This window comes from Candoia aspera, chromosome 13 (assembly GCF_035149785.1).
Source record: "Candoia aspera isolate rCanAsp1 chromosome 13, rCanAsp1.hap2, whole genome shotgun sequence".
Lineage (NCBI taxonomy): Eukaryota > Metazoa > Chordata > Lepidosauria > Squamata > Boidae > Candoia > Candoia aspera.
This window is the reverse complement of record NC_086165.1, coordinates 11825715-11838262: the sequence shown is the minus strand read 5'-3', so window position 1 is coordinate 11838262 and position 12548 is coordinate 11825715.

Genomic DNA, 12548 nt, shown 5'->3' with positions numbered 1-12548 from the left:
CAAAGCCGAAAGGACGGCTAGCGGCCGACGGTGCTGGTGGTGAACGGTGAATCCGATGTTCTAAGGATCAACACACCATTGGAACCTGGAATGTAAGATCTATGAGCCAGGGCAAATTGGATGTGGTTATTGGTGAGATGTCAAGATTAAAGATAGACATTTTGGGCGTCAGTGAACTGAAATGGACTGGAATGGGCCACTTCACATCAAATGACCACCAGATCTACTACTGTGGACAAGAGGACCACAGAAGAAATGGAGTAGTCTTCATATTAATAGTAAAGTGGCTAAAGCAGTGCTTGGATACAATCCAAAAAACGACAGAATGATCTCAATTCAAATTCAGGGCAAGCCATCTAACATCACAGTGATCCAAATATACGCCCCAACCACAAATGCTGAAGAAGCTGAAGTAGAGCAGTTCTATGAGGATCTGCAGCACCTACTGAACGACACGCCTAAAAGAGATGTTATTTTCATCACAGGAGACTGGAATGCTAAGGTGGGCAGTCAAATGACACCTCGAATTACAGGTAAGTATGGCCTGGGAGAACAAAACGAAGCAGGACATAGGCTGATAGAATTTTGCCAAGACAATTCACTCTGCATAACAAACACTCTCTTCCAACAACCTAAGAGACGGCTTTATACATGGACTTCACCAGATGGACAACACCGAAATCAGATTGACTACATCCTTTGCAGCCAAAGGTGGCAGAAATCTATACAGTCAGTAAAAACAAGGCCTGGAGCTGACTGTAGTTCAGATCACGAACTTCTTCTTGCACAATTTAGGATCAGACTAAAGAGATTAGGGAAGACCCACAGATCAGCTAGATATGAGCTCACTAACATTCCTAAGGAATATGCAGTGGAGGTGAAGAATCGATTTAAGGGACTGGACTTAGTAGATAGGGTCCCGGAAGAACTCTGGACAGAAGTTGGCAGCATTGTTCAGGAGGCAGCAACAAAATACATCCCAAAGAAAGAGAAAACCAAGAAGGCAAAATGGCTGTCTGCTGAGACACTAGAAGTAGCCCAAGAAAGAAGGAAAGCAAAAGGCAACAGTGATAGGGGGAGATATGCCCAATTAAATGCAAAATTCCAGAGGTTAGCCAGAAGAGATAAGGAATTATTTTTAAACAAGCAATGCGCGGAAGTGGAAGAAGACAATAGAATAGGAAGGACAAGAGACCTCTTCCAGAAAATTAGAAACATCGGAGGTAAATTCCGGGCCAAAATGGGTATGATCAAAAACAAAGATGGCAAGGACCTAACAGAAGAAGAAGAGATCAAGAAAAGGTGGCAAGAATATACAGAAGACCTGTATAGGAAGGATAACAATATCGGGGATAGCTTTGATGGTGTGGTCAGGGAGCTAGAGCCAGACATCCTGAAGAGTGAGGTTGAGTGGGCCTTAAGAAGCATTGCTAATAACAAGGCAGCAGGAGACGACGGCATCCCAGCTGAACTGTTCAAAATCTTGCAAGATGATGCTGTCAAGGTAATGCATGCTATATGCCAGCAAATTTGGAAAACAAAAGAATGGCCATCAGATTGGAAAAAATCAACTTATATCCCCATACCAAAAAAGGGGAACACTAAAGAATGTTCAAGCTATCGAACAGTGGCACTCATTTCACATGCCAGTAAGGTAATGCTCAAGATCCTGCAAGGTAGACTTCAGCAGTTCATGGAGCGAGAATTGCCAGATGTACAAGCTGGGTTTAGAAAAGGCAGAGGAACTAGGGACCAAATTGCCAATATCCGATGGATAATGGAAAAAGCCAGGGAGTTTCAGAAAAACATCTAGTTCTGTTTTATTGACTATTCTAAAGCCTTTGACTGTGTGGACCATAACAAATTGTGGCAAGTTCTTAGTGGTATGGGGATACCAAGTCATCTTGTATGCCTCCTGAAGAATCTGTATAATGACCAGGTAGCGACAGTAAGAACAGACCACGGAACAACGGACTGGTTTAAGATTGGGAAAGGAGTACGGCAGGGCTGTATCCTCTCACCCTACCTATTCAACTTGTACGCAGAACACATCATGCGACATGCTGGGCTTGAGGAATCCAAGGCTGGAGTTAAAATCGCTGGAAGAAACATTAACAATCTCAGATATGCAGATGATATCACTTTGATGGCTGAAAGCAAAGAGGAACTGAGGAGCCTTATGATGAAGGTGAAAGAAGAAAGTGCAAAAGCTGGCTTGCAGCTAAACCTGAAAAAAACCAAGATTATGGCAACCATCTTGATTGATAACTGGCAAATAGAGGGAGAAAATGTAGAAGCAGTGAAAGACTTTGTATTCCTAGGTGCAAAGATTACTGTAGATGCTGACTGCAGTCAGGAAATCAAAAGACGCTTAATCCTTGGGAGAAGAGCAATGACAAATCTCGATAAAATAGTTAAGAGCAGAGACATCACACTGACAACAAAGGCCCGCATAGTTAAAGCAATGGTGTTCCCCATAGTAACATATGGCTGCGAGAGCTGGACCATAAGGAAGGCTGAGAGAAGGAAGATAGATGCTTTTGAACTGTGGTGTTGGAGGAAAATTCTGAGAGTGCCTTGGACTGCAAGAAGATCAAACCAGTCCATCCTCCAGGAAATAAAGCCAGACTGCTCACTTGAGGGAACGATATTAAAGGCCAAACTGAAATACTTTGGCCACATAATGAGAAGACAGGACACCCTGGAGAAGATGCTGATGCTAGGGAGAGTGGAGGGCAAAAGGAAGAGGGGCCGACCAAGGGCAAGGTGGATGGATGATATTCTAGAGGTGACGGACTCGTCCCTGGGGGAGCTGGGGGTGTTGACGACCGACAGGAAGCTCTGGTGTGGGCTGGTCCATGAAGTCACAAAGAGTCGGAAGCGACTAAACAAATAAACAACAACAACAAGTCACAGCTACAATATGCAAAGCTGGGTTTGAAAATAGCAAGTGATTCTATTGACTATATAGTATACATACATGTACACACGAATACACACAGTCTTTGGAAGGATGTTGTAAAGACTGGGAACACCAGTATGTTTACAAGGCGTATGCACTATTGAACACAGTGGTTTTCCTCTAGAGGAACATGTTTAGATAAGCAGAAAGTGTTTCTGCGTTTTGTTTTTAAACTGACCCTTCTGTTGACATCAATGGATTTTATTCCAGATGGTTACTGATCCAAAACCCTGAATAATGGCGTGTTTGGGACCATAAGATATAGATTTGGCTTTAGTATTTCAGTTTTACTTCATGGCAGTGAGGCACAGGGCAGTCTGCCTGTGCAAAAATTGTAAAAGAAAGAGGAACAGAAAAATGTATAAATAAGAGAATGATGCTCTGTTTCCTCCAAAAGCTAATGGTACGAGTCACTTATATAGTGAGATGGGCAGCATAGAAATTTGCTCAATCAATCAGTCAATGATATTTGGGGCATTTTTGCCCAACAGGGAGCTGTGAGCCCAGTTATATGTTGGCTAACACACACCTTCTTCCAAGTAGGGTACTCGTTTGTACTTTCAAAATCTAGGAAATGCATAATGCAAAAAGAATAAAAGTGAGTTTATGTTTGCATAAAACCAGTTCTTTAAAGCAATGAGAGACCAAACAGGCCTTCAATCTGGAAGGAAAGAAGGGAGGGAGGGAGGGAGGGAGGGAAGAGCTCTTGCATTGTTCTCTACTGATCCATCCATCCATCCATCCATCCATCCATCTATCTATCTAATGTATATGGCTGCCCATCTAACCCAAGGAACTCTGGCACGAACAGAAATAAAAACAAACCAACTATGCAGATCCATTAAAAAGAAATTCAATTGAGGCCCCTAAAATCACTCATTTTTATAGCTTTCGCAGTTCTCATTCAATGTAATGAAAGAAAGTTTGTTTTTCAACTTTCTTCAAAAGAAGAGCATTTCTATGAAATTCTCACGGGTGTTGTATAGCCTTGCGTCATGTATTTACAGGTGGCCAATGATGTGTGCAGAAGTCCCAGCTTTCAAAAGCCAGTCCTCTCTCCTGTAGTCTGCAGTCTCACTGACTCCACCCCTTTGCGTTTGATCAAAAGGGATGATATCAGGAAAGAAATCTTCCTGTTCAGCTTCTTCAGATGCAGGACTAGCTCCCCTGCTCCCTCCGAACATAAAATCAGCCCCACAATATCACTGTAAGAAATTTAAAAGAAACTCCCAAGCAGTCTGAGAATAAGGGGGTGAAAGAAGCCTCTTTGGCGGGAGAAGAATTGCATGGCAGATTTTCACAGCATTACTTCAAATAGAGGAAATCGCCAGATTTCCCTACCGGGTCCCCCTGAGCATATCCATTAGAAAAGATCTCCCAGCACGCTCACACAACCTGGTTTGGCTTAAGCTGAAAAAGCTGCAGTTCAGCCCATATTCCAGAGGTCACTAGCTGGGGGGTGCTGAAGCACAGCATAAGCTTCTGGAAAATAAAATACTTCCCTGACAAGAACAATGTGGGATACTGGGGAAGGGGAAAATGCATACCCATAATTACATCAGCCCGTCCCACCTTGTCAGGCGGAGAAGGCATGTTACAGACCCCATCCATGAAAGAATGTCAATTGGCAGGGCCCAGGAAGAGGGCCTTCTCTGCCATTGCCCCCCCACACACACACCATGGAACAATCTTCCCCCAGAGGTGAGACCCCCACTCTCCCAGCCTTCAGGAAAGGGGTAAAGACCTGGCTCTGCCATCTTGTGTATTTATTCTTGTTTTTATTGCAACCCACCCAGAGTCGATCTGTGAGTGAGATAGGCGATGACTAAATTTGAAATATAAATAAATATAAATAATTATTAGAATCTCCATGCACACAAAAAATAAATCACCAAGAGTCAGGTGTGTGACAAACAACCAGGAGAAATTACCATTTTTAGACTGTTGCCTGGTTTCCTTTTGCATCTCTTTATGGCAAGGAATGCTAGAAACAGTCTTGGTCTGATCCAGGAAAGCAACGTTTATATTCAATCCAAACCAATTTTGTTAAGATTCCTTTGTTTGTTTTTGTTGAGAATGAAGCAGCTTATTACTTTCCAGCTGTTCTCCAGGGAAATAGGACAGTCTCAAGATCCATCACAGTTGCACCAACAAAAATAATGGCATCAGTTAAGCCTGAAGTTGTGTCCTGGAGGGCTGCATCCTTTCTATTGTGACTTCAATTGCCAAGGAAATCTATTTGGCACCTGCTGCCAGTGAAGATAGTATGTATAATGTGTCAAATTCCACATGAACTTAATTTTTTTCCTGCCCTTCAGACTTGGCCTTTTCTTGTTAAAGGGGATCCAAAACCATGACTAGGCAATAGGGTAACTGTACGTCCATTTTTTTAAAAAATAGTAGAGAACAATCCTCAGTAGGAAGGCAAATTCCATCTGAAATGTAGTCTACTCCAAATCCAGTTAAAAACCAGAACAGCAGGGACCATCGTGCTAACCCACATTTAGCACCTAGACAGCAGACCTATATGAGAAATGGCTGACATGGCCAGTTGTCCCCACTCAAGTAGATATGCTGAACTTGTATGTAAATTCTAATTATTTGTAATTTTCTTCCTGTCAGTGCAAATATGCAACTCCATCTCTCTTTCTCCAGTGATGCATTTTTTTAAAAAAAATTCAGCTTTCAAACAATAAATGAAGTAGTGAGGTGTTTTAGTGTGGAGTGTTGTACAGCACAAAATGAATAGCACTTACTTTGGATTTGGCTTGCTTGAAGGCACTTGGGGATTTTCAGTGCATTGCTGTGGAATTAGTTCAATCTGCTCCACATGCTTGTTTCCACACAGCAGTAATGATTGGTCTACTTGCAAATATGCACAATATTTACAATGTTCTAGGCCTCTCTCCTCCAAAATTAAGCACTTTATGGATACTGTGATATTCCTATCTTTTGGGAAAGTGGGGGGAAGGAGAAGTGTTTGCATTCTAAGCAAGCAAAACTTTAGCTTGCAGACTTTCAAAGTGAGAAATCATCCACCCAATTTCTCGGCTTGCAAATTTGATGCGGTTTCCAAAGGCCATCTGTGACTTGTTCTAAAATAAATACATTAGAATAAGGAAATGATTGTGAAAAGCAGCTCTGGAGGGACTGATCAGGACTTTAAGATTGGAGAATTGGGAGGTGGCTGGAGAATTCTGGGAGTTGAAGTCCAGGCACCCTAAAGTTGCTAAGGTTGAGAAACACTGGTCTTAAACATTCTGATGGAGCAGCTACAGGTATAACACTCTTGCTGAAAGCTAGGTCACTGTAATAGTTTAAGCCTGCATTCAAACCCAGCTCTCCAAATCTACTGGATTACAATAAAAGCTTTGTTTCTAATCAAAGTTTGTGCTGTGTCTAAATTGTACCAGTTATCTGTATTAGAAACCATCTGCCTGGCTGTCCAAGTTGAATGATGACAACCTCTGACAGCAAAATAGAGATACTGCAGACAATTCATGTGAAGCAAGAGATTCAGAATGTTAGGGAAAACACATCATTAAGAGCATAGGTGCCCAGTAGAAACCACAGTGATGTCATGATGTCATTGTGCAAATGTTACAAATGATGTAATGGTGATCACATCATTTGCATGATGATGTCATGAAACATGTCATGGCATTTGTCTCGTGGATGCCCATGGATGAAAATACAGGTTCAGGCTTAAGTCTGAGTCCAAAATAAGGAATGCTGCCTTGGCTGAATACATGTTACATATGACAGAGACTTAAACAATACTTACAGCTAAATCTTTGCAGCTGAAATAACAATAGCTCCCAAAGACGCTATAAATTCTTCTGATTTAGCCCCAGACGGAGGCCATTATAGACTCTTCTAAGTCAGAAGGCGAAACCCCCTCCCTCCCTCTGATGGCAGAATTAAGCTTTGGAAAACCTAAAGTGAGCTAAATTTAGCCTACGCTGCTTTCACATAGGCCTCTCTATGCTTTGATTTTCATGAGAGAAGAAATTTTGAAAGCTCCACATTTCTTAATGTGGTTGTTTCCAGGGGAAATTTTCAGTTTGGCATAACAAATTTGGATTGCCAGCTTAGTCAGTGGATACAGTGGACTGGAGCCAACAAAACTGGTTGTACTGAAAATAAATAGAACCATTTAATCATGGATAGTGGCTTCCAATTCCGAGAGGCTTACTTTAAGTATCTTTTCTGCATTTATTCTTTGGATAATGGGTAATATGGTGCAGTCACCAGAGTTTAAGGGTTGAAGGGTTTGACCCATCTTTTCTTTCTTTAATTTTGAGGAGAATATAGGATCTTTACATAAACTAGCTAAGGTTTATAGTAAAGATCCTAGAGCACAGTTAAAAAAATACAGTCCTTCAGATGTTGCTGAATCACAATTCCCAGGAGACCCAGTTAGCATAACCAGTAGTGAGAGATGCTGGAAGGCGTATTTCAGCAACATCCGCAAAGCCATACATTGTGATAGCCTATTTTAAATATTGGGATGTTGAAAATTTTCATTTTGTTGATGAAGTGGTGAGGCAATCCTAGGGGGCTCCATGTTTGCCAAATAGGGGGTTCAGAGCACATGTGGCTTATAGGGTACCTATCTCAGCCTTAAGATTGGCTGTTCATTGCTTCCATCAGCTTAAAATGGGTTCGTCTTACATCAGGATCGCCTTCAGTGATTCAGTCACTGTAGCCAAGCTTGATAGAGTAAAGATCTAAGGTGAACCTCTCAGTATTTCTGCAAAGTATCGCTGGGAGATGTGGCAGAAGATGTGGATTGGTGACCCCACGTGACTGAGATGAGTTCTAATTGAGCCCTATTAATGCTGTAATGGCTGTGCTGGTGGGGAATTCTGAGACTGGTGGTCCCATACAGTCCAAGCTCTGAAAAGGAGGAGGCAGAATGTTGTGCTTGTCTGTGTGGTGTATTTATAGGAGAGGCACTCAGATTGACATGCCGTCATCCACTGAATAGAAACTGGTCCAGCACATCCTCTATTCATCTTTGGATTTTATCATCTCATTTCTCCTGAAGTTGTCTACCAGGTTTCAGGTGAAATATTTTGTTTTTGCTTAAGGGGCAAATGTTAGACAATTTATAAAATTTGTTTTAGCCATTAACTTTTAACCATAACAGCTAAACTGAACCTCCATATTCAGTTTACCAAAGACAGCTTATGAACCAAGGTCAGCTTTCTAATGATCTGTTTGAGAACTTCCCAAATGATGAAATAGTCTGTCTTTCAAAGCTAAGATGAATGGACTTTGACTGGTCTGGTCCAGCCAGGCAGTTTTTAAAAGACATTTAAACTCCTCTTCTATCCTCCCACAGATATTCTCCAAGTACATAGCCACTTTGTCCAACCTTTATTAAAATGTAGCATTCCTATCATAGTGGGAATATCTTAACACGTTGTGATTGCACAGAAAGAATGATTGCACTTTGTTGTTGTTGTTGTTGGTACTGCTTAACAATCCTGCATTAATCTTTGTTATTCATCACATAGTGAACCCCCCCCCTTTTTTTTTAAAGGCTGCCACATTTCACCTACACATAAAATGAACCACCAGCTGCCAAAGACGTTGGCTGGGTCAGACAGGAGTTGTGAGCGTTTTCATGCATAATTCCTGGTAGAAACAGTTGCTCCATTGGACAACAAACATTTTCTGCTCCATAAATCCTGTTTGTGGGTGAGTGTGAGTGTGTGTGTAAATGATAGATCAACAAACATACCAACCCCCTCCCCCCACAAAACACTCTCAGTTTATGGGCAGCCTTTGCAATATTCCTGGAAACTTAAATGGAAAGCCAAGAATTCCCAAAGGGCTATAAGCTTAGTCAGAGAGTGTTTGTTTTGCACAGCCAAGGTCCTAGATTCAAGCTAAAGGAATCAGACAGCAGATGATCCAAAATACCATCTCTCCTTCCGAGAGCCCATTGGGTTCAACTGATGATTTGCTTAAATCAGTTAACCACAGTTATCTGGGTTCACACAACACATTTAAACCCAAAATGTTTGTAGGTAGCCATATGGAAGTTGCCCTGAAATGGGTATAGAGAAGCAAGTAAGTGGTGGATGAATGAGATGGGTGGGAGAAATAGCCCTCAGGGAGCAGTTGATCTTCTTCCCACTGCAGAGGTAGGTTTTGGGAGGTTTATAGAGCAACAGCAATGCCACTAGTTCATGTTCATCATTTTAGAGATGCAAAGTGAAATCCCCCTTGTTTGTCATTATCTTACAAGACTGTAAACCTCTGCCTTGAAGGGCAGCCTCTTATAACTGGGGTGGCTAACCAGAGACCCGCTGCCTAATTTTAAAAGCCCTCTGCAACTGAGCAGTGAAATCCCTTAGGTAAGAGCTCTCTGCTCCTCCCAAGGCAGCTGTTTAGGAGAAAGAGAAATGGGTGCCAAGATGAGAAAGAAAATGAAAGAAGAAAAAAGGGTCACCAGGAAGAGAGGATATCAGAAAGCTGATGGCTCACCCAATGTTGACTTCAGCTCCATTCTTCCTTGCTTTAGCCTCTCCATGTCCGTCTGGTAAACATTTACCCCTTAACTGATAAAGAATTCCCCAGTCAGGGTTACACCACCTTTTGGGGGGATAGTAGTTTGCATGAGAATCAGGGGTGTCTGCACAGTGCAGCTAAAAATGGGCAGAGCTTCTATCACACCGGCATTGCCACCATCTTGACTTTTTCAACCACACCTTGCGGACACTCCTGATGTGAATGAATAAAGGAGGAGATAGGTGTGACCAAGTTAGAAATGTGCAAGAGACGTATCACAGCATGGGCACTATGCCCACGTCCCAGGCTGTATCTAAATTAAAAAAGCAGAAGAGCAGCCGCGGTGGGCGAGGGCTTGCCGCCTGAACTGAACTGCTCCATCTCAGTTTAGCCCCAGCTGAGCCCATGGTGGGAAGCCAGCAAAGCCACTCTATTTCATTCCCAGTCACTTGCTGAAACTTGGCAGCCAGGAAGAAGAGGGCTGCACAAACGATCTTGGGGGACTGCCTAGAGTCGGCAAGCTGTGCACGCATGATTTATAATAAAGAAATATGCAGCCATCACTTCTGGTGAGGGGGAATAACATCTGGAGGGATACCTTGAACAGCACGCATTTGTCAGATCATGATTATTATTGTTACTGCCCCCTTTCGCAGTCCAGAAACAATAGCTGGGTTTTATACCCTGTGCAGAATTACCGAAATAAAGTCATGTGACGATTGGAGGGTGTGTTTCCAATTATTGCACTTGAGTCTTTCTGCCAGGCCCGCGAAGACAAACAGCCTTCTGAAGGAGCCTGATTTTTCAGCTTTGTTGTAAGTCCCTTTTAATGTTTTATTTTTTTAAAAGAGTGGTTATCGATGCTTCCCTTTTCCCACCCATAATACTATTGTCCTATTTCTCTGAAAGAAAACGGTGAGATGGGGGAAACCTATCGACTGGATGCTTTTAAGATGCATCTGATGCCTTCAATTTAATTTACGGAGGAAAAGATCAAAATGCGGAGAGTGCGCCAAGCCCGTTGGAATTAGATGCGAGAGGCTGCATTAGACTGCTTGGGCCAATCGGCGGAAAAACCTCGTGTTCTGCCGAAGAGATCTATAGTGTTTCCCGCAGCTCCATTAACTCTTGCATTTGGCCTTGTGGTTGGTGCAGAAACAGTTTTATGTGTTTGTAAAAAATGCTGTTTCGGTACCTCCAAATGGGAACCAAATGGGGGCTGCTCCTGGCACATACGTTTATTTACGTAGAGAACAAAACAGGTTAGGGTGATTTAGCACAAACGGGCGGGGGGGGGGAGCGGAGGAAGAGCAATGGGGGAGAGAGATCAGCCAACCAGTTAACATTTGGTTTGGATTACCAAAACAAGGCAAGACAGCTTTGTTCCTGGCAGGCAAGGGGACTGGAAAAAGAGAACAAAATGCAGCGACTAGGACATGCTGTGCTGGTTGTATGGTTTAAACATTGCTTATGGATCAGGTGGACCATGCTGTCTCTGGAAGCATCAGCATCAGCTTTGTTCACAAGGAGACACTTTGCTTCTGCTGGCCTCATGGTATGTGCATGTGTGCATGTGTGTGAAGGGGGTGTAATAACATTAGACGGATTTTTTTCACCGTTTCCCCTGCTGTTTAAAAACTAGATTCTCTCCTCCCCAATGTAGAAACCAAGTAAAATGTTTTACTTTGTGTGCTAGACCAACCCAAAGCGTGTTTTGTCAGCCCACCCCAATCTGACAGATAAAGAAGTTTTCCAAGTTAAGCCATTAGGAGTAAAAGGACTTACTCAGCCTAAGCATGCTTTCTAGCTTCCCTTCTGCTCCTATCCTGCTTCCCTCTTTTCTTCTATAGCATTTGATCTTCATCTTATTCCTTTTCTGCCAAGCCCATTTATCAAATGTTTTCCAATTCCTTTCATCACCTGTTAAAACCTTTCCCGAAAGAGGGACTGAACACAGTTGAAAAAAATGGCTGGTGGCTTCAATACAAGGTTATTTTGTGCCCTAAATACTCCTCTTGTAGATAATTCTGCATCTTTGATTTATGATCAGAGGGATTTGATTTATGATTTGTTTTATGATTTTTATGAATCATAAATTTATGATTTTGATTTGATCTTACTTTTTGAGAGGGATTGATTTGATATATGATTGGATTTGATTTATGATCAGAGGAATTCATTTCTGCTTCCAATAGGATATCTTTTAGAAGGCCAGGATGATTATCTAGGATTTAGAGATGAGCTGTATAGTCCTTTGGCAAAGATTTCAGGATGCAGAAGATCCAGTTTTTCTACATGAGACTGTGTTCTGTTCATTTGGTTCCTTCAATGTTATACAGTAACTTTTTATAAAAAGTGACCCTCCTCATACAGGTTGCGATTCTCCAAACCAAAGAAAAACTCCAACGGGCAAGTTAAATTTGTATTTTACTCTTTTAAGGACAGTAAAAGAGAAAGCTCCTTTGTTTTGATGTATCAAGTTGGATCTTGAAGTTTACTCAGTCGAACTTCTTCATCCAGAAATCCTGCAATTATAGCATTTTTGACAGATGGCCATCAGTCTGTGTTTATACTTCTCCAGTGAATGTGAGCACATCACTTCCCCAGGCCATCTGTTTCAGCGCTGAACACTGAACCTGGAAACCAATTCACACAATACCTTAAGCCCACCAAGAAAGTTAGCATGAATGTGTGTGCTTTCAGTCATTCATCCGCTCAAACCCATATGGCTCTTGAATCATACTCCATACCTTTTTCTAAGGCTAAGCATCTTGTCTGAACCTGGAAGGACCAACATTTACAGCCAGCACCATCAGGAACTTAAAGCACAAGAAAAACGTTGGTTTCAGGTTCTGGTCTGTATGAATTGGAAAAGGCTGGTTAGCTTATGGTTTAATGTAATGTGGGAACTCAGAAAATGGGCTAATTTTGTAAGAAGGCTAAACAAGTTGTATGAATATGGTTTTGATTCTTTCAGAGGGCTGGGGACAGAAAGAGTAACAACTAGAGAGATGAATGAGAAAGACGCCTAACATTTTTTGGGAAAAAAACACACAGAACTACT